This window comes from Gopherus flavomarginatus, chromosome 3 (assembly GCF_025201925.1).
Source record: "Gopherus flavomarginatus isolate rGopFla2 chromosome 3, rGopFla2.mat.asm, whole genome shotgun sequence".
NCBI classification, from domain to species: domain Eukaryota; kingdom Metazoa; phylum Chordata; order Testudines; family Testudinidae; genus Gopherus; species Gopherus flavomarginatus.
The window spans coordinates 122,172,267-122,196,966 of record NC_066619.1 but is presented as its reverse complement, the minus strand read 5'-3'; the positions used below and the strand labels follow the sequence as shown (position 1 = coordinate 122,196,966).

General features: G+C 45.4%; 1 protein-coding gene across 7 annotated transcripts in view; it reads right to left on the bottom strand.

Annotated features, from left to right (window-relative positions):
* KIAA1958 (KIAA1958 ortholog) overlaps nucleotides 1-24,700 on the bottom strand; it is a 142,213-nt gene that overhangs the window by 101,222 nt on the left and 16,291 nt on the right. For 6 of the 7 annotated variants that reach the window (XR_007772995.1, XR_007772996.1, XM_050943077.1 and 3 more), the window contains one exon: nucleotides 22,597-22,730. The exons of the other annotated variant lie outside the window; for it this stretch is intronic. The gene's annotated coding sequence lies outside the window, so the exon portion shown is untranslated. The remainder of the gene's footprint in view (nucleotides 1-22,596; nucleotides 22,731-24,700) is intronic. 7 annotated transcript variants of the gene reach the window in all.

Below are 24,700 nucleotides of genomic sequence, written 5' to 3'. Positions count from 1 at the left end.
GAAGTCAATGGAAATTTAACCTGCTTAATATGCACCAAATTGGAACACACTGTCTGAGAAATACGGTAGTTCTAAAATAGACACATACAAAAATAAAGCCATATAGAGCATTTTAAAAGGCTTGTGTTTAGAATAACTGTTGAGCTGAAGATTAATTCTGCCAAAACCAAAAAGGCAACAAATTAAAAACTCTTGTCTGCTTTCTTTTAAAAGATGCTACATAGCAATAATGACAGTCAGAAAGCCCCTCTCTCTGCAGCACAGCTGTGCAAGTTTAACTCTTCGCAGCTAAGAACAGCATGCTCAACAAACAAAAACACAGGAAAGGCGTCCAGATGTTGGCTTTCAGTGTCTTCAACATGCAAAATAAATAAATGGCGTGTGGTAAAAGGAGTGTTTTGGGCAAACATTTTCTGGCAAACAGCATTATTTTGGACATTGTCCCAAAGGTGAGAAAGCGATCGAATCACACAGTCTCAAAGGGTGCAGCATAGAGCCCTCTGGTCTGCCTTCCACTGGAATGCCTGGACTTCACTGAAGTTAATGGAGCAGCACCCATTTACACCAGCAGAAAATTTGGCCCATTGCTTCTGAGTCCAGCACAGTCAGAGCTACTGCTGGGCAGAGTGTGGAGTTATAATTTAACAGATAGAGTCTGGACCCTAAAGCACAAGATAAGGTTACAGCAGGAAAAGCAAGTTTTGCTATTTCCTAATTCAATCCCATCATGTTTTTTTTTAGGTCAACCTGGTGGAATGAGATGGTATCAAGTCTTTTGCCCCTCTACCCCACCCCTAGTTTCACATCACAGAGCTGAATATCATGTTGACAAACTTCTACCTGGTTCCAATCACATGGTGACTTTTAAAATGGACTTCCTTATCTGATGTGTTCAGTGTTGTTGAAGCTGTGTTGGTCCCAGGAAATTAGAGAGACAAGGTGGGTGAGGTAATATCTTTTACTGAACCAACTTAGAAGGACCCACCTTGTCTTTCTTACCCAAGCAATTCAGAACAAACACAGAACCTGCCTGCCTGCCAAAGGAAAGCTGTGCAACCACAAATCACAGTCACATCTCAGATGTGCGGCTGACTGAGTGTGTCAATTTGTTTTTTTTATTACTGCGCAATTTACATGCTTAAATACCAATCTGATTGTTTCCTCTGGCCAAGGAATTTAATACAGGTTGAACCTCTCTAATCCGGTACTCCCTGGTCCGGCAACATCTGTGGTCCAGCACAGGAGCCGACTTCGCGGCGTTCAAGCTCTGGGAGGGAGGAGGAGGATCTGGGGCTGACAGCTGGGACCCTGGGCAAGGGGCCAGCGGCTGGGACCTGGAGCTGCCATCTGAGACCCCAGGTGGGAGCCACTCTGGTCATAAAGCCTGGGGGTGCTGCAGCACCCCCTGCACCCCTACTTCCCATGCCTATTGGGACCCGCTGGCACTCTGCACTGACCTCCCGTGGTTCGTCACCGGTCAGGTCCCAAGGGTGCCAGACTAGAGAGGTTCAACCTCTAGAAACTGAAGTCACAAATTAAGGTTGTACCACAAACTGAAAAAAAGTCAGAAAAATCAAAATTAAGGAAGGAATGTTAGCAAAAAGCCCCCAGACTGAATTTATTATATTACATCAATCGAGAAAACAATGATGCCAGGTGCTAGTTTCCTTTCAATGACAACAGAGGACTGGATCATTGGTCTTAGTTGTAAGATTTTTCTTTGTATAGTTTATATCTGACTAAATACATGTATGAAGCATATGGAAAAGTTAGAGAAAATTTTAACAATTAGCACACTGAAAAAAATCAGAATCCTGTCTAACTTGAAAATTCATTAATCAGCTTCCAGGGATGCTCATGCCCATTGAGAATTTCTAAGTTCCCCTATGGCCCCCTTCACCACAGTATCTGAGCACTTGAAAGCATTACTGATTTTATCATTCCTACCCATGGATGGGGAACGGAGGCACAGAGAGATTGAGTGACTTGCCCAAGATGACACAAAAGATCTGTGGCAGAGGCAGGAATGAAACTAGATTGCCTTTGTCCCAGTCCAATGCTTTAATCACAAGGTCATCCATACTTTTTGTGAAACAATCGTAGAGTCCTTTACTCTAACCTGGGCGTGGTTAAAGGCACAAGAAGGGAGGAGTGGCCATCCCAGACCATAGTGGGACTGGATCCACTGTGCTGAGGCTGCTCTGGTCCCAACAGTCCCCTAGGGGTGAAGGGAGAAGGGAGGTTAGTGGAAACTTTGGCCCCTCCTCCAGTTCTCCCAGTATAAGTTCACTCAAAGTCCTGCAGATGGGGTCTCATGACACACAGGTGGTGCACAACTCGAGCCCCACACAGTCACAGCAGAACCACATTGGTTCCACTGCCAAAGGTTCCTCCACACCCCTGGAGGAAGAAGAGACAGGAGAGTAACTGGTGGTCCACAGGGATCTGCAGCTCAGTCACTTAGTTTCATGCCATGCATGGCATAAGTGAGCCTCACATCAGCGAAAGCTCCCATGTGAGCATACAGATGTAACATTTTGAGTGGTGTACAACAGATTTGCTTATTTAGTCACACTTGCTTCCCTGGCAACAAGAGCCTTTGCAACACTTAAGACACACTGGGCCATATTCTGTGTTAATTTATAGCCCATCATAACCAATTTTGCACATCACATCATTTGAATGATGGCCCAGGCTGTAAGTCGGGATAGAATTTGGCTCAAACGGAACTTATCAGTACTACTCACTTCATACAGTAGAATGTGAACTGTGTGCGCACAGACATATCTAGGACTACCTTTGTCATGCTTGCAGAATTTATCAAAGATGCCTTATCACACAAAATAAGGATGATCCTTTAGGATAGTTTCTAGTTGAATTTCTCCATTAACTATGGGTAAGGCTAAGATTTTGTCATGGTTATTTTCAGTAAAAGTCATGGAGAGGTCATGGGCAATAAACAAAAATTCACAGAAGTCGGGACCTGTCTGACTTTTGCTGCTGCGGCTCCATGGTATCCCCCACCACTGGGGATTCCCCCCTCTTCCCACGGCAGCGGTGAGCTGCAGGGTGACCATATTTCCCAAAAAGAAAATGGGAGACCCTCAGCCGCTCGCCCAAGGTGTCCCACTCCCGCCGTCCCGCACAAGGCTGTCACCAGTTGGGGGCCCCCTGGTGCTTGTCCCTGCTGTTGCCTGTCACTGGAACCCTGCCAGGGCCCCCTAGCTGTCAGCTCCAGAGTCCCGCAGCCCCTGGGGCTGAAGCAGAGAATGTCACCGAGGTCGCTGGAAGCCATGGATACCGTGACTTCCTTGAGCTCCATGACATAAATGTAGCCTTAACTATGGGGAATAATCTGGCACCACGACAGGGTCTGGGTTTTCACTCCTAGCAGCCAGTTCCGCATCCTCAGAACCTGTCCACCCACAACTGCCTGCAACATCCTCTCAGCCCACGTCATCCTCTGTTTGTTCAGTAGAGTCCCTGATGGACATGCTAGGCAAGGAAGGATAAAAGAGGGTGTGTACTCTAATTTACCATTTTTCTTCCTTCACACACACAGGGTTACTGTATGGTCCGTCTCAACGTCATAAACAAAGGGGTCCCATGCATTTCAAATTAATCCCTTTCTCTTCCTTCTCTCCAACTTGATGTGTCATGTTTTCCTCTGGTTTTGCCCCAAAACCACTACACATACCCCTTTGTCTTAAAGGTGTAGCTTCCTAGAGACCTCTACTCCAAAGAGACAGCTGTGCCCGGCCCCCAGGAGTCTGTGAATGCTGCTCCATGCTTCCACCAGAAAGAGTCGCTAAGGGGGTATTTGAGGTTAACCTCTTTGTCCTCTCTGCTGTGTGTTCTGCTTCCTCAAGCCTCCTAGCTCTTCTAAGCACCAGAGAAGGAGCGTGGACTCCCATGTGACAAGTTGCCACTAGACAGCCAGGGCACCGCCATTTAGTTGTTCACATAAAATGTTTTTGTTACATTTTTGTACCAATTGGTTCTTGTATTTGGTTTAAGGTTTCCTCACAGTTTTTTTTTGGTGTCACTGGAGCCTCCCTCATGATGAATTGACAGACTCGACCTGAAAAATCAGCCTGAACTGTTTGTAGAAAGTTTTTTCCAAACTTTTTTGCTCCATCTGGAGATGCACAAGTTTTACCAGGGCTACAGTGTCTCATGCATTTTGAATTTGAGCCTGGTTCACTGCAGTAGATCACACGGGACAAGTCACATATATTTTTCCTGTGTCCGTCATTGGCTGAGCCTATCCCACATGATTGGGAGCGTCAGCCTAGCAATGCAGAAGTCATTTTCTGGTAATTACAGAGATCAGATGCAATTTAGTTGTGCTCTCTGATCCAGGTGGAAGAGCTAGAGGAAACTAATTTTCTCTCGCCTTCTTGTCTGTCTGAGTGGCCTATAAATGGGGAATTGCAGAAGGGGCAATGTTATAGGGAACTGTCTCATTATTCATTTATATTTTGATTCATGTAATAATTCGAGCCCAGTTTTACAAAGGGAAATCAGAGTTCTGTTCCATCAGTGAATCAGAAAACTAGCATCTCAAACCCAGCTTTGCCTTTGCATTCAACAGTGAGACGCAGCCGCAGGCAAAACATTCACATTTCAGAATGTGTGAACTTGGAAGGGATTGCAGAGGTCTAGAAAAACTCATCACAGAACCACCTAGATTCCTTCTGTTATCCTATAGTACCTATTATCTAACAGGTAGAAAGGAAGGGCAGTCTCATGGTTACAGCGCTTGCTTTGCGGTTGCAAGACCAGGATCCAATTCCCCACTCGGCCATGTTTGACTTTGGGCAAGCCACTTTGTCTCTCTGTGCCTTTGGTCCCCATCTATAAAATAGGGGAAATATTTCTGTGCCACTGTCAAACAGATGGTTACGGGTTAATGTCTCTTTTACCTGTAAAGGGTTAAAAAGCTCAGTAAACCTAGCTAACAGCTGATCAGAGGACCAATAGGGGGACAAGATACTTTCAAATCTTGGTGGAGGGAAGTCTTTGTGTGCTTTTTGTTTGGTTCGTTGTTCGCTCTTGGGACTGAGGGGGACGGGACATCATTCCAGGTTCTCCACATCTTTCTGAATCAGTCTTTCATGTTTCAAAATTGTAAGTAGTAGCCAGGCAAGGCGGATTAGTCTTTATGTTTGTTTTCTCAACTTGTAAATGTGTCTTTTTACTGGAAGGATTTTTACCTCCATTTGCTGTAACTTTGAATCTAAGACTGGAGGGGAGGTCCCTCTAGTCTATATGAATCTGAGTACCCTGTAAAGCATTTTCTATCCTGATTTTACAGAGATAACTTTTACTTTTTTTCTTTCTTTAATTAAAAGCTTTCTTTTTAAGAACCTGATTGATTTTTCCTTGTTTTAAAATCCAAGGGATTGAGTCTGAACTCACCAAGGATTGGTGGGGGGAAAAGAGAGGGGATGGGTAATTTCTCCTTGTTTTAAGATCCAAGGAGTTTGGATTGGTGTGAAGCCTCTCAAGGCAACCTAGGGAGGGGAAAGTCTGGGGGGAAAAGGAGGGAGATGGTTAATTTCTCCTTGTTTTAAGACCCAAGGGGTTTGGGTCTGGGTTCCCCAGGGAAGGGTTTGGGGGAACAGAAAGTGTGCCAGACACTAAATTCTGGCTGGTGGCAGCATACCAGATTTAAGCTAGTAATTAAGCTTAAAAGTGTTCATGCAGGTCCCCACTTTTTGTACCCTAAAGTTCAAAGTGGGGAAAAAACCTTGACATGGTGAGCAGCGGTTGGGATTTTTAGGAACCAAAAGCCAGTAGGATTTTTTTTCTCTCCTTTCTAGCTGCTTGGAAAGCAGCCTGAGGGCAGAGGTGTTAAGTTTTTAACAAGGGTCTTTGTTAAGAGGAGGCTTCAAACTGTGAGCCAGCAGACAGCCAGCAAAAGGCATTTACAAGTTGAATTGTTTTCTTTCTTTCTACCTCTCGGGTATAGCTAGTTAGAAAATCTCTGTTAACCATGCAGCCCTGAGTTGAAGCATCCCAGTCAGTAAGCTGCAGAGGTAGTGTGGCCAGCACAAGAAAGCAGAAAAAATGAGCACCAAGGAAGCAGTTAAACAGGAACTGGCTAGACTGGATGCAAAAGAGAAAGCCAAAGAGGCTGATCACAGGAGAACTATGGAGATGAAACAAAAAGAGCTAGAGATGAGAGAAAAAGAGATGGAGATGAGAGAAAGAGAAGAGAAAGCCAAAGAGGCTGACCACAGGAGAGCTATAGAGATGAAAGAAAGAAGAAAAAGCCAAAGAGACTGACCACCGGAGGGCTTTGGAGCTCCAGAGGGAGGCCCTGGAATTAGAAAAGGCTAAGCAGGATGGAACAGCCAACCCTAACAACCCTTCTCCAGGTACTGTTTCCCATCCCAGGAAATTCCCCGCCTACAAGGCAGGTGATGATACTGAGGCCTTCTAAGAAAATTTTGAAAGGACCTGCCATGGGTACAGCATCTCTACAGACCAGTACATGATAGAGCTGAGGCCACAGCTCAGTGCACCCTTAGCAGAGGTGGCGGCTCAAATGCCTAAGGAACACATGAACGATTATGAACTTTTTCAAACCAAGGCCACAATCAGAATGGGGCTAACACCTGAGCATGCCTGTCGGCGGTTCAGAGCCCTAAGGTGGAAACCAGATGTGTCATTTATCCGACACGTCTACCACATTGGAAAGAATTGGGATGCCTGGATATCAGGAGCAAATGTTAACTCTCTGGAAGAGCTCTCCCTCCTAATGCAAATGGAGCAGTTCTTAGATGGTATTCCTGAGGAAATAGAAAGGTACATCCTAGATGGGAAACCCAAAACTGTAACCGAGGCGGGGGAGATTAGAGCCAGATGGGGGGAAGTGGCAGAAAAGAAAAAAGCTACTAGCAAGGGAAGCGAATATCACAAGGGGCAAACCGAAAATAAACCCTATCACCGAGGCCAACCCAAGACCCCACCTACAACCCAAGGAAAGCCCCAGACACCCTACTGTCCCACCTCACCAGTCTCCAGCAACCCACCTCGGCCCAGTGACCAGTCAGCTGGGCGATGTTTTAAATGTAATGAACTGGGACATATAAAGGCCAACTGCCCCAAGAACCCCAACCGAGTACAGTTCATTACACCACCATCACACCAAAGATCCCCAGGCCCAGATGCCTCTCAAATACCCTCAGAGCGAAGGGAAACCTTGAGAGTGGGCGGAAAGAAGGTTATCGTGTGGAGAGACACGGGGGCACAAGTGTCAGCTATCCACCAATCCTTAGTGGACCCCAAATTCCTCAACCCAGAGGCCCAAGTGACAATTCACCCATTCATGTCAGAATCTGTAAACTTGCCTACAGCTGAACTGCCTGTGCAGTACAAGGGTTGGTCAGGAATGTGGACTTCTGCAGTCTATGACAATTATCCCATCCCCATGCTACTGGGGGAAGACTTGGCCAACCAGGTGAAGTGGACCAAGAGGGTGGGAATGGTTACACGCAGCCAAGCCAGGCAAGCTTCCAGACCCATCCCTTTTCCTGAGCCGTCCACAAGGGCCCCGTCTGTGTTACGAGAAACTCAGACAGAGGTGGTGGACCCGGATCCCCTGCCAACGACTGCAACAGCCATAGTGCCTCCAGTCCCAAAACTGGAACTGGAAAAGCAACCAGCATCAGAACCATTGCCAGCACTGATGCCAGCGCTTGCAAACCCATCTACCACTCCAACGCCAGAGGGCACCAGCAGGCCTGAACTGGCAGAAGCAGCAGACAACCACACCCAAGAGGCTCAGCCAGAGCCTGAAATACCACCTGGTGCACCAGCGGAGAGCGGTTCACCAGCCACGAAAACAACCCCATCACCTACATCGCTTCCCAAAGGACCAAGCCCAAGTCCACAGTCTAAGGAAGAACTGGTGTCTACAGGCTCCAGGAAACAGTTCCAGACTGAGCAGGAAGCAGATGACAGCCTTCAAAAAGCTTGGGCAGTGGCACAGAGCACCCCACCGCCTCTCAGCTCTTCTAACCGATCCCGGTTTGTTGTAGAACAAGGACTTTTATACAAGGAGACTCTTTCTGGTGGACACCAGGAAGACTGGCATCCTCAAAAACAGTTGGTAGTTCCAACTAAGTACCGGGAAAAGCTCTTAAGCTTAGCCCATGATCATCCCAGTGGCCATTCTGGGGTGAACAGAACCAAAGACAGGTTGGGGAAGTCTTCTACTGAGAGGGAATGGGCAAGGATGTTGCTAATTATGTCCGGTCTTGTGAGGTGTGCCAAAGAGTGGGAAAGCCCCAAGACCAGGTCAAAGCCTCTCTCCAGCCACTCCCCATAATTGAGGTCCCATTTTCAGCGAGTAGCTGTGGATATTCTGGGTCCTTTCCCAAAAAAGACCCCCAGAGGAAAGCAGTACATACTGACTTTCGTGGACTTTGCTACCCAGTGGCCGGAAGCAGTAGCTCTAAGCAACACCAGGGCTAAAACTGTGTGCCAGGCCTTAGCAGACATTTTTGCCAGGGTAGGTTGGCCCTCTGACATCCTTACAGATTCAGGAACTAATTTCCTGGCAGGGACCATGAAAAATCTGTGGGAAGCTCATGGGGTGAATCACTTGGTTGCCACCCCTTACCACCATCAAACCAATGGCCTGGTGGAGAGGTTTAATGGAACTTTGGGGGCCATGATACGTAAATTCGTAAATGAACACTCCAATGATTGGGACCTAGTGTTGCAGCAGTTGCTTTTTGCCTACAGGGCTGTACCACATCTCAGTTTAGGGTTTTCACCATTTGAACTTGTGTATGGCCACGAGGTTAAGGGGTCATTACAGTTGGTGAAGCAGCAATGGGAGGGGTTTACGCCTTCTCCAGGAACTAACATTCTAGACTTTGTAAGCAACCTACAAAGCACCCTCCGACTCTCTTTAGCCCTTGCTAAAGAGAACCTAAAGGATGCTCAGGAAGAGCAAAAGGCCTGGTATGATAAACATACCAGAGAGCATTCCTTCAAAGTAGGAGACCAGGTTATGGTCTTGAAGGTGCAACAGGCCCATAAGATGGAAGCATCATTGGAAGGGCCATTCACGGTCCAAGAGCGCCTGGGAGCTGTTAACTATCTCATAGCATTTCCCACCTCAACTCTAAAGCCTAAAGTGTACCATGTTCATTCTCTCAAGCCCTTTTATTCCAGAGACTTAAAGGTTTGTCAGTTTACAGCCCAGAGAGAAGATGACGCTGAGTGGCCTGAAGGTGTCTACTACGAAGGAAAAAGTGACAGTGGCGTGGAAGAGGTGAACCTCTCCACAACCTTGCAACATCTGCAGCGGCAACAGATCAAGGAGCTGTGCACTAGGTTCGCCCCATTGTTCTCAGCCACCCCAGGACGGACTGAACGGGCATACCACTCCATTGACACAGGTAATGCTCACCCCATTAGAACCCCACCCTACCGAGTGTCTCCTCATGCCCAAGCTGCTATAGAACGGGAGATCCAAAGCATGCTACAGATGGGTATAATCCGCCCCTCTACCAGTGTGTGGGCATCTCCAGTGGTTCTAGTACCCAAACTAGATGGGGAAATATGCTTTTGCGTGGACTACTATAAGCTAAATGCTGTAACTCATCCTGAAAACTATCCAATGCCACGCACCGATGAGCTATTGGAGAAATTGGGATGTGTCCAGTTTATCTCTATGGTAGACAACCAAGGGGTACTGGCAAGTACCGCTAGACGAACCCGCCAAAGAAAGGTCAGCCTTCATCACCCATGCAGGAGGGTTTGAATTTAATGTGCTTCCTTTCGGGCTGCGAAATGCACCCGCCACCTTCCAAAGACTTGTAGATGGTCTCCTAGCAGGATTGGGAGAATATGCAGTTGCCCACCTCAATGTGGCCATTTTTTCTGATTCACAGGCAGAACACCTAGAACACCTGGAAAAAGTCTTTGGGCGTTGAGCGCATCAGGCAGGCAGGACTAACTGTTAAGGCTAAAAAGTGTCAAATAGGCCAAAACAAAGTGACTTACCTTGGACACCAGGTGAATCAAGGAACAATAAATCCCCTATAGGCCAAGGTGGATGCTATCCAAAAGTGGCCTGTCCCAAAGTCAAAGAAACAAGTCCAATTCTTCTTAGGCTTGGCCGGGCATTACAGGCGATTTGTACCACGCTACAGCCAAATCACTGCCCCACTAACAGACCTGACCAAAAAGACCCAGCCAAATGCAGTTAAGTGGACTGATGAGTGTCAAAAGGCCTTTACCCAGCTTAAGGCGACGCTCATGTCTGACCTTGTGCTAAGGGCCCCAGACTTTGACAAGCCATTCCTAGTAACCACAGATGCATCTGAGCGTGGTGTAGGAGCCATTTTAATGCAGGAAGGACCGGATCAAAACTTCCATCCTGTCGTGTTTCTCAGCAAGAAACTGTCTGAGAGGGAAAGCCACTGGTCAATCAGTGGAAAAAGAATGCTACGCCATTGTGTATGCCCTGGAAAAGCTACGCCCATACGTTTGGGGACAGCATTTCCAGCTACAAACCGACCATGCTGCGCTAAAGTGGCTTCATACTGCCAAGGGAAACAACAAAAAACTGCTTCGATGGAGTTTAGCTCTCCAAGATTTTGATTTTGAAATTCAACACATTTCAGGAGCTTCTAACAAAGTAGCTGATGCCCTCTCTAGTGAAAGTTTCCCAGAATCAACTGGTTAAAAATTTACCTTAAAATGTGAAAACTCTTGTAGTTTACATAATTAGTAGCATATGTAACGGTGCATGTGTTTTATTAATCTGTTTATTCTAAAGTTCTAGGAAGAAATCACCGCCAGTGTTGTTCCACACTATCTGAGATTTGGGGGGGGGGGGGGTGTCATAAACAGATGGTTAAGGGTTAATGTCTATTTTACCTGTAAAGGGTTAAGAAGCTCAGTAAACCTGGCTGACACCCGACCAGAGGACCAATAGGGGGACAAGATACTTTCAGATCTTGGTGAAGGAAGTCTTTTTCTGTGCTTTTTGTTTTGTTTGTTGTTCACTCTTGGGACTGAGAGGGACGGGACATCATTCCAGGTTCTCCAAATCTTTCTGAATCAGTCTTTCATGTTTCAAAATTGTAAGTAGTAGCCAAGCAAGGCGGATTAGTCTTATGTTTGTTTTCTCAACTTGTAAATGTGTCTTTTTACTGGAAGGATTTTCACCTCCGTTTGCTGTAACTTTGAATCTAAGGCTGGGTGGCGGGGGGTGTCCCTCTAGTCTATATGAATCTGAGTACCCTATAAAGCATTTTCCATCCTGATTTTACAGAGATAACTTTTACTTTTTTTTTCTTTAATTAAAAGCTTTCTTTTTAAGAACCTGATTGATTTTTCCTTGTTCTAAAATCCAAGGGATTGAGTCTGAACTCACCAAGGATTGGTGGGGGGAAAGATGGGGGGATGGTTAATTCCTCCTTGTTTTAAGACCCAAGGGGTTTGGGTCTGGGTTCCCCAGGGAAGGTTTTGGGGGAACAGAAAGTGTGCCAGATACTAAATTCTGGCTGGTGGCAGCATACCAGATTTAAGCTAGTAATTAAGCTTAAAAGTGTTCATGCAGATCCCCACTATTTGTACCCTAAAGTTCAAAGTGGGGGGAAAAATCTTGACAGCCACAAAGAGTACTGCTACATGCCACAAGTAGCCACAACAGTACTTCCCTTACCTCACTCAACAATATTGTTAATCTTTCCAGCTATACTCTTAGCCCAGCAGAAGAGTCTGTCCTATCTCAGAGCCTCTCCTTTTGTTCCTCCAGGCATGAACATGATACAGTTCTGCAATGACCTAGAAGCCTACTTTCAACGTCTCCGACTCAAAGAATAGTTCCAACACACCTCTGAACAACATACTAACCCACAGAATCCTTCCTACCAGCGCTACAAAAAGAAGGATTCTGCATGGACTCCTCCTGAAGGTCGAAACAACAGACTGAACTTCTACATAGATTGCTTCCGTCGAGGTGCTCGGGCTGAAATTGTGGAAAAGCAGCATCACTTGCCCCATAACCTCAGCTGTGCAGAACACAACACCATCAACAGCCTCGGGAACAACTCTGACATCACAATCAAAAAGGCTGACAAAGGAGGTGCTGTCGTCATCGTGAATAAGTTGGAATATGAACAAGAGGCTGCTAGGCAGCTCTCTAACTCCACATTCTACAGGCCATTACCCTCTGATCCCACTGAGGGTTACCAAAAGAAACTACACCATCTGCTCAAGAAACTCCCTGAAAAAGCACAGGAACAAATCTGCACAGATACCTCCCTAGAACTCCAACCAGGGGTATTCTATTTGCTACCCAAGATCCATAAACCTGGAAATCCTGGATGCCCCATCATCTCAGGCATTGGCACCCTAACAGCAGGATTGTCTGACTATGCGGACTCTCTCCTCAGGCTCTACGCTACTAGCACTCCCAGCTACCTTTGAGACACCACTGACTTCCTGAGGGAACTACAGGCCATTGGTGATCTTCCAGAAAACACCATCCTGGCCACTATGGATATAGAAGCTCTCTACACCAACATTCCACACAAAGGTGGACTACAAGTCATCAGAAGCAGTATTCCCAATAATGTCACAGCAAACCTGGTGGCTGAACTTTGTGACTTTGTCCTCACCCACAACTATTTTACATTTTGGGACAATATATACCTTCAAGTCAGCAGCACTGCTATGGATACCCACATGGTCTCACAGTATGCCAACATTTTTACGGCTGACTTAGAACAACACTTCCTTAGCTCTCATCCCCTAACGCCCCTACTCCACTTGCACTACATTGATGACATCTTCATCATCTGGATCCATGGAAAAGAAGCCCTTGAGGAATTCCACCATGATTTCAATAATTTCCATCCCACCAACTTCAACGTAGACCAGTCCACACGAGCGGTCCATTTCCTGGACACTACTGTGTTAATAAGTGATGGCCACATAAACACCACCTGATACCGGAAACCTACTGACTGCTATACTTACCTACATGCCTCCAGCTTCCATCCAGAACAGACCACACAATCCATTGTCTACAGCCAAGCTCTAAGATACAACCGCATTTGCTCCAATCCCTCAGACAGAGACAAACATCTACAAGATCTTTATCAAGCATTCTTAAAACTACATTACCCACCTGCGGAAGTGAAGAAACAGATTGACAGAGCCAGAAGGGTATCCTGAAGTCACCTATTACAAGACAGGCCCAACAAAGAAAATAACAGAACGCCACTAGCTGTCACCTTCAGCCCCCAACTAAAACCTCTCCAGTGCAACATCAAAGATCTACAACCTATCCTGAAAGATGATCCCTCACTCTCACAGATCTTGGGAGACAGACCAGTCCTCGCTTACAGATGGCCCCCCAACCTGAAGCAAATACTCACTAGCAACCACACACCACACAACAAAAACACTAACCCAGGAACCTATCCTTGCAACAAAGCCTGATGCCAACTCTGTCCACATATCTATTCATGTGACACCATCACATCAGCCATGCCATCAGGGACTCATTCACCTGCACATCTACCAACGTGATATATGCCATCATGTGCCAGCAATGCCCCTCCGCCATGTACATTGGCCAAACCGGACAGTCACTACACCAAAGAATAAATGGACACAAATCTGATATCAGGAATCATAACATTCAAAAACCAGTAGGAGAACACTCCAACCTCACTGGTCACTCAGTAACAGACTTGAAGGTGGCAATTTTGCAACAGAAAAGCTTCAAAAACAGACTCCAATGAGAAACTGCTGAACTTGAATTAATGTGCAAACTAGACACCACTAACTTAGGCTTGAATAGAGCCTGGGAATGGCTGAGTCATTACACAGATTGACTCTATTTCCCCCTGTTAAGTATCCTCACACCTCTTGTCAACTGTCTGAAATGGGCCATCTTTTTTCTCCTGCTGATAATTGATCATCATAAATTAATTAGCCTCTTAGAGTTGATATAGCTACTTCCACCTTTTCATGTTCTGTATGTTTTTATGTCTCCTTACTATATCTTCCATTCCTTGCATCCGAAGAAGTGGGCTGTAGCCCACGAAAGCTTATGCTCAAATAAATGTTAGTCTTTAAGGTGCCACAAGTACTCCCATTCTTTTTGTGAGAATAAACACATTAATGTATGTGATGCATGCCTATACTACAGTGATGGAAGACATAAGAACCTTGATAGATAATTATCCATTAAATAATTTAGCAGGAAATGCAGTATTTTGATTACGAGAATCTGTTTCAATACTTTTTTTGCGCACAAGAGAGATTTAAGTCCAGGTATAGTAACTTCAAAATAGCTTGAAATTGAAACGTCTTCTTGCAGATATTTTCCTCCTTTTTTCGTACATGAATTCTGTTATTGTAGGGTTAATCATAATTGCTGATTTCTTTAATACCATCAGCCCCTGAAGGACAGCACTGTGTTTACTAGGGACTAACTTCTTAACTCCAAGTAGAAACACTGATTTTAAATTATAGCATTTCTCAGAGAAACAATAACTAATCCAAACATGCACTAACGCAACAGTAGAAGTTTTTAAGTCAATTTAATTTTGTCTGCCTCAGCTATTGCAGGAAGTTAAAATAGCCCCCATTCATCCCTGCCATATAGACAGAGACTATCTGATATCATGCAGATGGTGGCAGTATCAGGTATCTGCTGTACGCTTATATCAGATACAATAAATAATACACGACGAATGCAAAATATCAATTTCATTCTGTTCCTAGTTACTTGAGACCACACCACATGCATTACCTTATCTCTAACTCAGTGCAACACATCTGCCCAAACCCATCACTGAGGACTGAATTAAATTTCCTTGGCAGTAATATTATTATATATGCAGCATGTTTATCTAGTGCTGTCTTTTCTATTTTCTATCTTAAGTGTCTTGAAAATGTAAAAACAATTTCATTTGCCGCCTACTCAAATACTTTCCACTAAACAACCGAATGAGTCAAACCATGTGAAAAATGGTAACGTTGTTTTCTTTTGTCAATCCCCAGAAACCTACCAAAACAAGACACTGTTGTTCAAATAAGATGTCATATCAGCAGAAATCTTACGCTGACATCCTACTAAACTCCTTACAGTATAATTGTAAACACAGAGAAAGTGATATACACATATTAGCTTTCGGAATATGCGGTATATTATTCCACTGACTGAGAGGATAATTAAGGACAGAATTGTGCAACACTTGAACAAATATAACCTGATATGGTCAAACCTCTGTGGCTTGTGAAAGGGAAAGTTGTTAGTTTCTAATGAAATCTTAGAAACAGTTAAACTTAGCTAAAAGTGGATAAAATGGATGAAGGTGAGTCACTTGGTCTTTTAGCTTTTAATAAGATATTTTATAAAGAGATTATGAAGGAAAATACAGAAAAGGTTTAACTTTATGAATTAAAATTGTTTAAGTCATGGGAGCAGAGGACCTGTCCACATTATAAGGACCATGCTAGTATGTGATGCTCTCCACTAGTTAGGAGTGAGTGAGTTCTAACTCTTCTCCTATGTCCAGTCTGCATGGAGAAAACATTTCTAGAAGTGCATTACGGACCTGGATTTAACCTAAGCTAAAATGCAGTTCCACAATCATGTTTTCCCAGCCATAACAGTAGTAGAAAAAGAGCCATGTAAGAATGTGGAACCCCTAGTGCAGGGGTGGGCAAACTATGGCCTGCGTGCCAGATCTGGCCCCTCAGGGCTTTGGATCCGGTCCGTGAGACTGCCACCTGCATGGCGCTGTGGGCCCCATGCCACTCCCGGAAGCAGCCAGCACCATGTCCAAACAGCCCCTGGTGGGGAGGGTAGAGGGCTCCAAGCACTGCCCTCACCTGCAGGCACCACCCCCTGCAACTCTCATTGGCCGGGAACGGGGAACCACAGCTAATGGGAGCTTCGGGGGAGGTACCCACATGCGAAGGCAGCGAGCAGAGCCCTCTGCCGCCCCTTCCCCCCAGGTGCCGCAGGGACATGGTGTCGGCCGTTTCCAGGAGCAGCGAGAGGCCAGGGCAGGCAGGGGGTCTGCCCTGGCCCCAGTGTGCACCGCTGCCACCCCAAAGCTATTCCAGGTAAGCGGCATCAGGCCAGAGCCTGCACCCCAAGCCCCTCTTGCATCCTGCATCCCAACTTCCTTCCCTGAGCCCCCTCCTACACCCTGCCTGCACCCCAACCCCCTGCTGCACCCCACACCCCTTCTGCACTCCAACCTCCTGCCCTGAGTCTCTTCCTACACCCCACACCCCTCCTGCACTCCAACCTCCTGCCTTGAGTCTCTTCCTGCATCCCGCCACCTCTCCCACACCCTGCACCCCAACTCCCTGCCCCAGCCCTACATTCAAGGCCCTGCATGCAATTTCTCCACCCAGTTATGGCCCTCGGGCCAAAAGGTTTGCCAACCCCTTCCCTCGTACATGGTTTTATGCCATGGTTACCACAGACAGACCAAAGGGTAAAGATGAACAACTCCTCCTCATCATGGGGAGGCCTGTGCACGTTAACAGTGGAAAGTCCCTGGATGGTATTGGGATGGTATTGAATATTAAGGCCCCAAGTGCTCATCTCACGAGGTCTCTCTCAAAAGATTTCTCCCCTACCATCTCATGGGGCAGAGTTTCCTCCTCCCCCACCCCCACCCCCACAGGGCTGGCCCATAATTTCCACAAATTCTGGTGGAACAGCAGGAAGCCACGTGGAAGCCCTGTGCTCTCTGTAGTGCCAGGGCTTCCTCATACATCTCGAGGCTGCCCCAGGCACTCTCCTCAGAGGTCATTCCCTCACCGGGAGTGGGGAAGGGCACAGACAGTTAATACAGGCCAGGACTGTATGCACTGGGTGGGGGAATTCTCTATAACATTGGAGTTAGGATGATGCATGTGCCACAAACCCACTCCCTCTTCAATAGGGCCAAGGACAAAGAGGAACTCTGTTGCAGAGAGAGCTGACACCCCTTCCCGCACAGGAGGCATGCGATGCACTAGTAGATGGCGCCCTTCATGATCATATCATATGACTGGCTCTGTGTTGATTAATGACTTGGAGGAGGAATGCAAGTTGGTCATCACAACATGCAGGATCCTCTACAGAAAAAGTCTGGAGGGCCAACTTAGACAGACTCAGTGAAACCATCCGCCCAGTGCACATGAGCAGTTAAGAAAGGGCACTAAAAGAAAGAGGTAGGAAATAATATAATATTAAATTGAACCAAGGTGCATCTCACGTCATGCGAATGGAAAGTTTTAGTTAAAAAAAAAAAATCCCAAACCCACAATGTTTGCCTTAAAGAGATACTGAGGAAACTAAAGAGACCCAAAGGGCAGGAAGAAAGATGGTTAGAGGAATGGCAAAACCCTATGGCTATTTAGACTAGAAAGGAGAAGATTTAGAGAGGACTTGACTAAAGTAGTCAAAGTGTTAAACAGGACAGTGAAAAACATCAGCCCTGCAACTCACGCTGCCCCACAACACCAGAACAAGAGATTAGCACATTCAGAACAAATAAAAGAAAACCCTGCTGTAAGCAGTCTACAGTAGTCAACCTGCAGAATTTATAAATTTTACAGGCTACTCGAAGACATGATGCAGCTAGATTTTTCTTATATAAATGTTGTATTCACCTTTGCAATTTTTTAATGCCCATAAAGTCACGGCACTAACAATAATTAATACTAATGTAATAAAATCCATAGCCAAACCTCCACAAATCTGAATAATACGTGTGTTCTCCCTGTACATCTACCTGGTGCCCAGTTCAGATACATGGGCAGGAAACTAGCACTGGGATTTGGCCATAAGCAAATTACTGGAGTGAGGAGAGAAGCGTCCACTGAAGCATTGAGTGTTGGCTTCTGCTTCAGGCAGGGAGCCTGAGTAGATGAATAAATTGGCTGATCCAGTAGGACAAGTTCTGTGTCCTTATAAAACATTTTACAACTTTTAAATAAATAGAAAGCAAAGAATGCTGGTAGAATTTATAACCATCAATCAGCAAACATACCTGGTTTTTATTTCTCTCATTTTAATCCTCATTGTACTACCTATTTAAATACTTTTTCAAGAGTTAAATGGCCTGTAAAAACCAAGAGCTAATCTAACAAAGCAGCACAATTTAATTAGTAGCTAAGAGGACAGTATACATGAGAAAAATAGTTTTCAGTGTCTGACTGAAAACCAGGTCACTTAGCTTTATGTGGTTAACTAGCCAACAGGAAAGTATTGGATGTTAACACAAAAACAAAACAAATTTCCAATGTTTAATAATGCATAGCTATATGGCTCTAAGCTGCTATTTCTCCTGGGTTCCCAGCTAGACTGAAACAATTTTTATCCATCTTTATGAGATTGTACATATGCATACAGTGAGAGCAGTCTATTAAAGCAGATGCAGTATATTTAAAGGTGCTCAATTAAACTGTGGAATGTTTCTTTTAAATTAATACCCTTTTGAATAGCCATCTTCCATACAAAATTGTCTATTTCTATATTCCAACAATGTTCTACTATTATGCAGAGCAGCTTCAAAATATAACTTAATTGGAAGGCTCAATGTAATGAATATTCTCTCATTTCAAAAGAACTGTAAAGTCTATTTTTTATGTGCCAAATAGCTTTTTGTGGCTGCACCACTACCAAGGCCTGCCTTACTCCCCCAAAGCATGATCAGAGTGCTCTGCATTTCAGAACAGATTAATTAGACACAGGAGCAAATAGAAGAATGAAAAAAAAGTGTCTATATTCACAGATAATTTGGCGATTGACAGGAAAAATAATTCCCTGGTGACATTGTTCACTAACATTGTTTGACCAGTTCTACCACATACACACTACTGACTTCAGTAGGACTACTCACACACTTAAAGTTAAGCATGTCTTTAAGTGCTTTGCTGGATTGGAGCCAGCATGCTCAGCACGTTGTAGGATTGAACCCATAGTGCAGTAGTCCCCAACGCAGTGCCCGTTGGCGCCATGGCACCTGCCATGGCATTTATGTGTGCCCGCCTAGTGCCCAGCAGGGGAGAGAAGCCACAGCCCCATGCCTGCTGGGGACAGAGAACTCTGAGGCTGCAGGCACTCGTGTTCTCAGTCCCTGGCAGGCACGGGGCTGCACCTTCTCTCTGGTTTCTCCGGGACTGCAGACCGTGGGCACCGGTGTTCTCTGTCCCTGGCAGGTGCGGGGCTGTGACTTAAGCTGGAGAGAAGCCGCGGTCCCGTGCCTGCTGGGGACAGAGAACTCCGGGCCTGTAGGCTGCGGGCACCAGTGTTGTCTGTCCTCCCGGTTTCTCTCCAGCTTCTCTCTGCACTGCTCAGAACTGGCACCAAAAAAAAAAACAAAAACAAAAAACAGAAACAAAAAAAAACCACTCCGACTCCGCAGAATGGACGGAATGCCGCCCCGTAGCATGTGCTGCCCCAGGCACATGCTTGCTCCACTGGTACCTGAAGCCGGCCCTGTATGTGAGTAATTGTTGGTGCCCGCCACACTCTTCTGAAAACATGAATGTGCTACTGGCCACAAAAAGGTTGGAGACCACTGCCATAGTGCATTTACAGATAGCCAAGTCAATGAAACTGATTTATGGGGTAGAGATGGGAGGGAAAACAGAAGAAAATAGAGAATAAATCTAAGTAGTACGTTTACACTGGAAATCAAGAATGTCAATATTCATACAGTTAAGGTGTCCAGCCAATTCCCCACAGGCATATAATCTTTAGTCTGTCATTATCATCCCAATAGATTTACACAACCCATTCAACAAAACTTTAACTACCCTGTTTGATTGTTAAATCGATATATGGTGTTGGATATATTTTGGGGATATGTATGTTGTTCATTCAATGTATAGTATAAAACACACCTGGTTATGTATAGTGTAGAATAAACGGTAGTAAAATCTGAAAATGTACCATTAATAAAATTTTTAGGAATATTACTCTGGGAAGGGAAGTTATGTGGACGGAGCGGGGAGGGGTCTGGTAGAATAAAAAATTACTAATATTTTTATACAATTAAATAAGAGAGCTGCATGAGGTTGTAGGGTGTCTGAATTTGTGTATGTAAATCTTAGAGTTGAATTTGTCACCAGAGCCTGATCATGTTAATGGATACTGAAGTCTTGCCTATGCAGCGAGTTAGCGTGTGGCAAGCCAGGTGAATCTACAGCGCACTATCTTACTGCACTCTGTGACTTTCAGAATGCTGTCACAGTGTCTGCATGGAGGGTTAGGGTCTGTCTACACTACCAGCACTACAATGGCACAGCGGGGGCACTGCAGCTATGCTGCTGTAAGGTTATAGTGTAGCCACTTGCTACTGTGATAGAAGAGATTTTTCCATCACTGAAGTAAATTCACTCCCTCGAGAGGAAGCAGCTAGGCTGACGGAAGAATTCATCCAGCAACGTAGAGTATGCCCACTCTTAAACCACTACAAACAGTACAGCTGCAGTGCTATAGCTTCAGTAGGCACTTCCTATGCCAAAGGGAGGCATTTTCCTGTTGGTGTAAGTAATTCACCTTACCAAGAGGTGGTAGCTAGGTCGACGGAAGAATTCCCAGGATGCATCGGGGAAGGAGGAGGAGAGAGAGGAGAAGGAAAGAAAGAAAGTGAGCTCTGTGAAAGAGTGAGGGGAGAATAAACTTTGCCTTTGCTGTTATAAAGCTTCCCAAGTCTTCCTCAAAAGGGATCCAGGTACAGAACTAACTGGCAACAAGCACAAAAGAGCCACAGAGAAACAGAAATCTAACTTAACCAAGTGCCTCATGATTCCTGTTGCTGTGATCTCCTGTTGCTGCTCCCAGGAAAACTCCACTGGCCTAAAGCTGCTGCTACCTGCAAATACTACTTGCTGAGAAGAGAAATTTAAAAGGGCCGTGCCTATTTTTTCAAAGGGCTCCCTTTTCCCAGCCTGGACATTCCTCTGCAGTTCTGACTACCCCAACTTGCTTCCACACTTATTACCATGACACAAGTTCCGCCTCCACTGTTCTTCATGCTGACTCCAAGAGATCCTCCACTCCCACGGGAACAACTTCACCCAGAAGTCTTACATCAGCAAGTGTACGCTTGCTCTGAAGCCTTCTACTTACACTCCAGAAAAGTGGAAAGCCTTACTGTTTCAGTGCCTTGATCCTGAAGGGCAGTGAATCTTCAGGCATCTGCCTCCCTTTACTGATTTGCCGCAAGATATGGCAAGATCCATATGGTGCTGCTCTCCAAGCCCGGATGATCATTTTAATTCTCTATTAAATGCTGTTGCCAAACACGTCAAGTTCTATTCTAACGCACAGGTGCCTCACGAACCTGTCAACCACTATGTCACTATATTATGTGAGCTGAGTGCAATCTGTGAATTTGCCAGTTTCCCAGATGAAATTACCAGAAATCAAATTGTCATGAGGATGACCAGTTTTCAGATTTGTGAATGATTCCTCATGACAAAAGGACTTACCTTGGAGAAACCACCTGATGAATGGGAAGTGCCATCCACTGTTCTAAGTCACTTTCCATGACACCAGATGTCTTCCTGCCTGCAGAGGTTAATGTAGTCCCGTACAAGACTGCAACCTGCAACATTCCTAAGTCTACATCCGCGTTGCCTCCCACATACCACATTGCTACCCAAGCTACAGAAGCAGTGCACAGGTCATAAGGCAGACTTTCAAGGATGCCCTAAGAAATCAGTATGCAAGAACTGCAACAAAAAAGGACATTTTGCTAAAGTCAGTAAGTCTGCCAGCAGTGTTGCATCTGGAGTCTTCACACATGAGGATGATGGTGAACTGAATCCTGATGGTGTTCGAAATGTGAGAGATCACCACACCACCAAGTGCGAGTCAATGGCCCTGAGAGGAGGACATTAGTGGATTCTGATTTTGCTTACACTATAATTCCCAGCCACCTCTAAACTGTGCTATTTTCCAGCTCCGAACTGAGTTGCATCCCCTAGACAAATACCCCAGAGGGTATGGTGCATCTCCCAACCCCACCAATGGTCTTTTTTGCAGCTGCTCTCAAATACAAAGGCCATAATACCCGAAGGAAAATCTATGTAATCCAAAAGGCAATTTCTAGTTTAGGAAAGAATCATCAAAGGGATCTTCAGATGATATTAGATCTGAATAGTACAGAACCTGTCCTGCAAACTGAGGATAGGCTACAGTCAGGAATTGTCTCCGACTTTCCAGAAGTTTTCACTGATACCACAGGTCTAGCAAAAAAGGTTCAAAGCACAAGATCCAGCTAAAAAACAAAGTGGTGCCTGTCTAGCATAAAGTGTAAACATACCAATTGCATTGAGACAACCACCCAATGGGGAGATTCTGAAACTATGCAAAGCAGAGATCATTGAACCAATTGATTCATCAGAATGAATTTCTCCTGTCATTGTTGCCAGGAAGGCTAATAGTGCTATCTGCATGTGTGTGGACTTGAGAGCACTCAACTCCAACATGTTGTGGATTGCCATCCTCTACCCAACATCAACAAAATGCTGCTCACCTTGAAGGAGGCAAGAGTCTTTACAACCCTTGATTTACCCACTGCTTACCTCCAGATCCCCTTAATGGAAGAATCCCGCAAGTACACAGCTCTCATCACTCCAGAAGGTGTGTTCCAATTCAAGCGGATGCCATTTGGGATAGTCTCTGCAGCATCCGTATTCCAGAGAATGATGCATGGGATCTTTGGAGAGACAAGGGGCGTTACTTACTTTCAAGATGACATTCTAGTTTATATACAGTGTTGTTGTAGCTCTGTTGGTCCCAGGATATTAGAGAGACAAGGTGGGTGAGGTAATATCTTTTATTGGACCAACATCTGTTGGTGCAAGAGACAAGCTTTCAAGCTACACAGAGCTCTTACTCAGAACAATAAAAGAAAAGCTGGATATTACCTCACCCACCTTGTCATTCTAGTGTATGGCAAAGATGTATCCAAACATGATGTAATCCTAAAATAGGTTCTAGAAAAACTTTGGCTACATGGACTTACCAACAGCAACAAGAAATGGCAATTGTGTACAATCTGACATATCTAGTACACACATTCTCTCAGAATGGCATACAACCAAAAGAAGACCTGGTGAAAGCCATTCATGATTCACCAGAGCCTGACAACAAGGACTAATTTCAATCCTTCTTGGGATTGTGTGAATACTACTTTATGTTTTTACAGCACTTTACTATAAAAGTAGTTCCTCTGAGTCATCACCTAAAAAAGGATGTGAGGATTGAATGAGATGACGTGTGCAAGAACTGCTTTAATGAGATAAAACATGCAATTTCCACCAGCCTGGCTCTTAGCCCTTTTGATTCTGAGAAGCAAACAATTGTCACAACAGATGCTTGAGAGTATGGTGCTGTCTTGACTCAGCTAAAAAAAATGGACAAGAAGTCACTATGGCATTTGCCTCCAGAGCCCTGACTGATCCAGAAAACTCCTATTCTGTCATTGAGAAGAAGCTCTGGCATGTTTCTGGGCAGTAAGAATGTTCAGAACTTACCCGTGGGATAGGAGATTTATCTTAAGATCTGATCAAACCTCTTTCAGGTTTTCTTCAAAACGTGAGGCTCTGGATGAGCAGCACCAAGAATTGTCAAGTGGGCCACCAAACTAATGGACTTTGATTTCCAGACAGTGTATCTTACAGGTACTGTGACAGACCCAGGCCAGTGGGGTACAGGAGTCTGGAAGAGGGCAAATATACTGGTCACTGGATGAGTAGTTTTCTGTTCCCTGAGTGACCAGAGCAGTGGCTGCTCTAGAGTAATCAGGAACCTGCTAGAACCAATTAAAACAGCCAGGCTGATTAGAATACCTGCAGCCAATCAAGGCAGGCTAATCAGAGCATCTGGGTTTTAAAAGGAGCTCACTCCAGTCAGGTGAGGAGGAGCCAGAGGAGAGGAAGTGCGTGTGAGGAGCTGAGAGCAAGAGGCGCAAGGAGCTGAGACTGAGATGGTGTGCTGTTGGAGGACTAAGGAGTACAAGCGTTATCAGACACCAGGAGGAAGGTCCTGTGGTGAGGATAAAGAAGGTGGAGGCCTTGGGGAAGTAGCCCAGGGAGTTGTAGCTGTCGCTGTCATGCAGCTGTTACAGGAGGCACTATAGGCAGAGGCAATCCACAGGGCCCTGGGCTGGAACCCGGAGTGGAGGGCGGGCCCGGGTTCCCCAGAAACCTCCCCACTCCTGATCAGGCACATGAGAAGTTGACCCAGACTGTGGGGAAGATCACTGAGGTGAGCAAATCTGCCAAATAAGCGCAGAACCCACCAAGGTAGAGGAGGAACTTTGTCATAGTACCAAGAACATCACTGAAGACTGTCTGCCTGGCCTGCTCATATCTTATCATGAGGGTTCAATTGTGAACAGTGATGAAGAGATCATCTTTGCACAGATCTCTGCTGCAACTCAAGGAGTGATCACAGAATCAGAGTGAGCAACAGCCATGAGAGAAGACAAGGTACTTCAGGTCCTAAAGACTTATACAGTCAATGGGCGGCCTTATAAGATGAGGATGCCAGAACACTTGCAACCATATAGACGTATCACAAGATCTGTCCTTGTCAATTAATGCATTTTGAGAATTGGCCATCTTGTTGTGCCTATGTGTCTGAGAGAATGATTGATCCACCTGGCACATGAAGGACATCTCA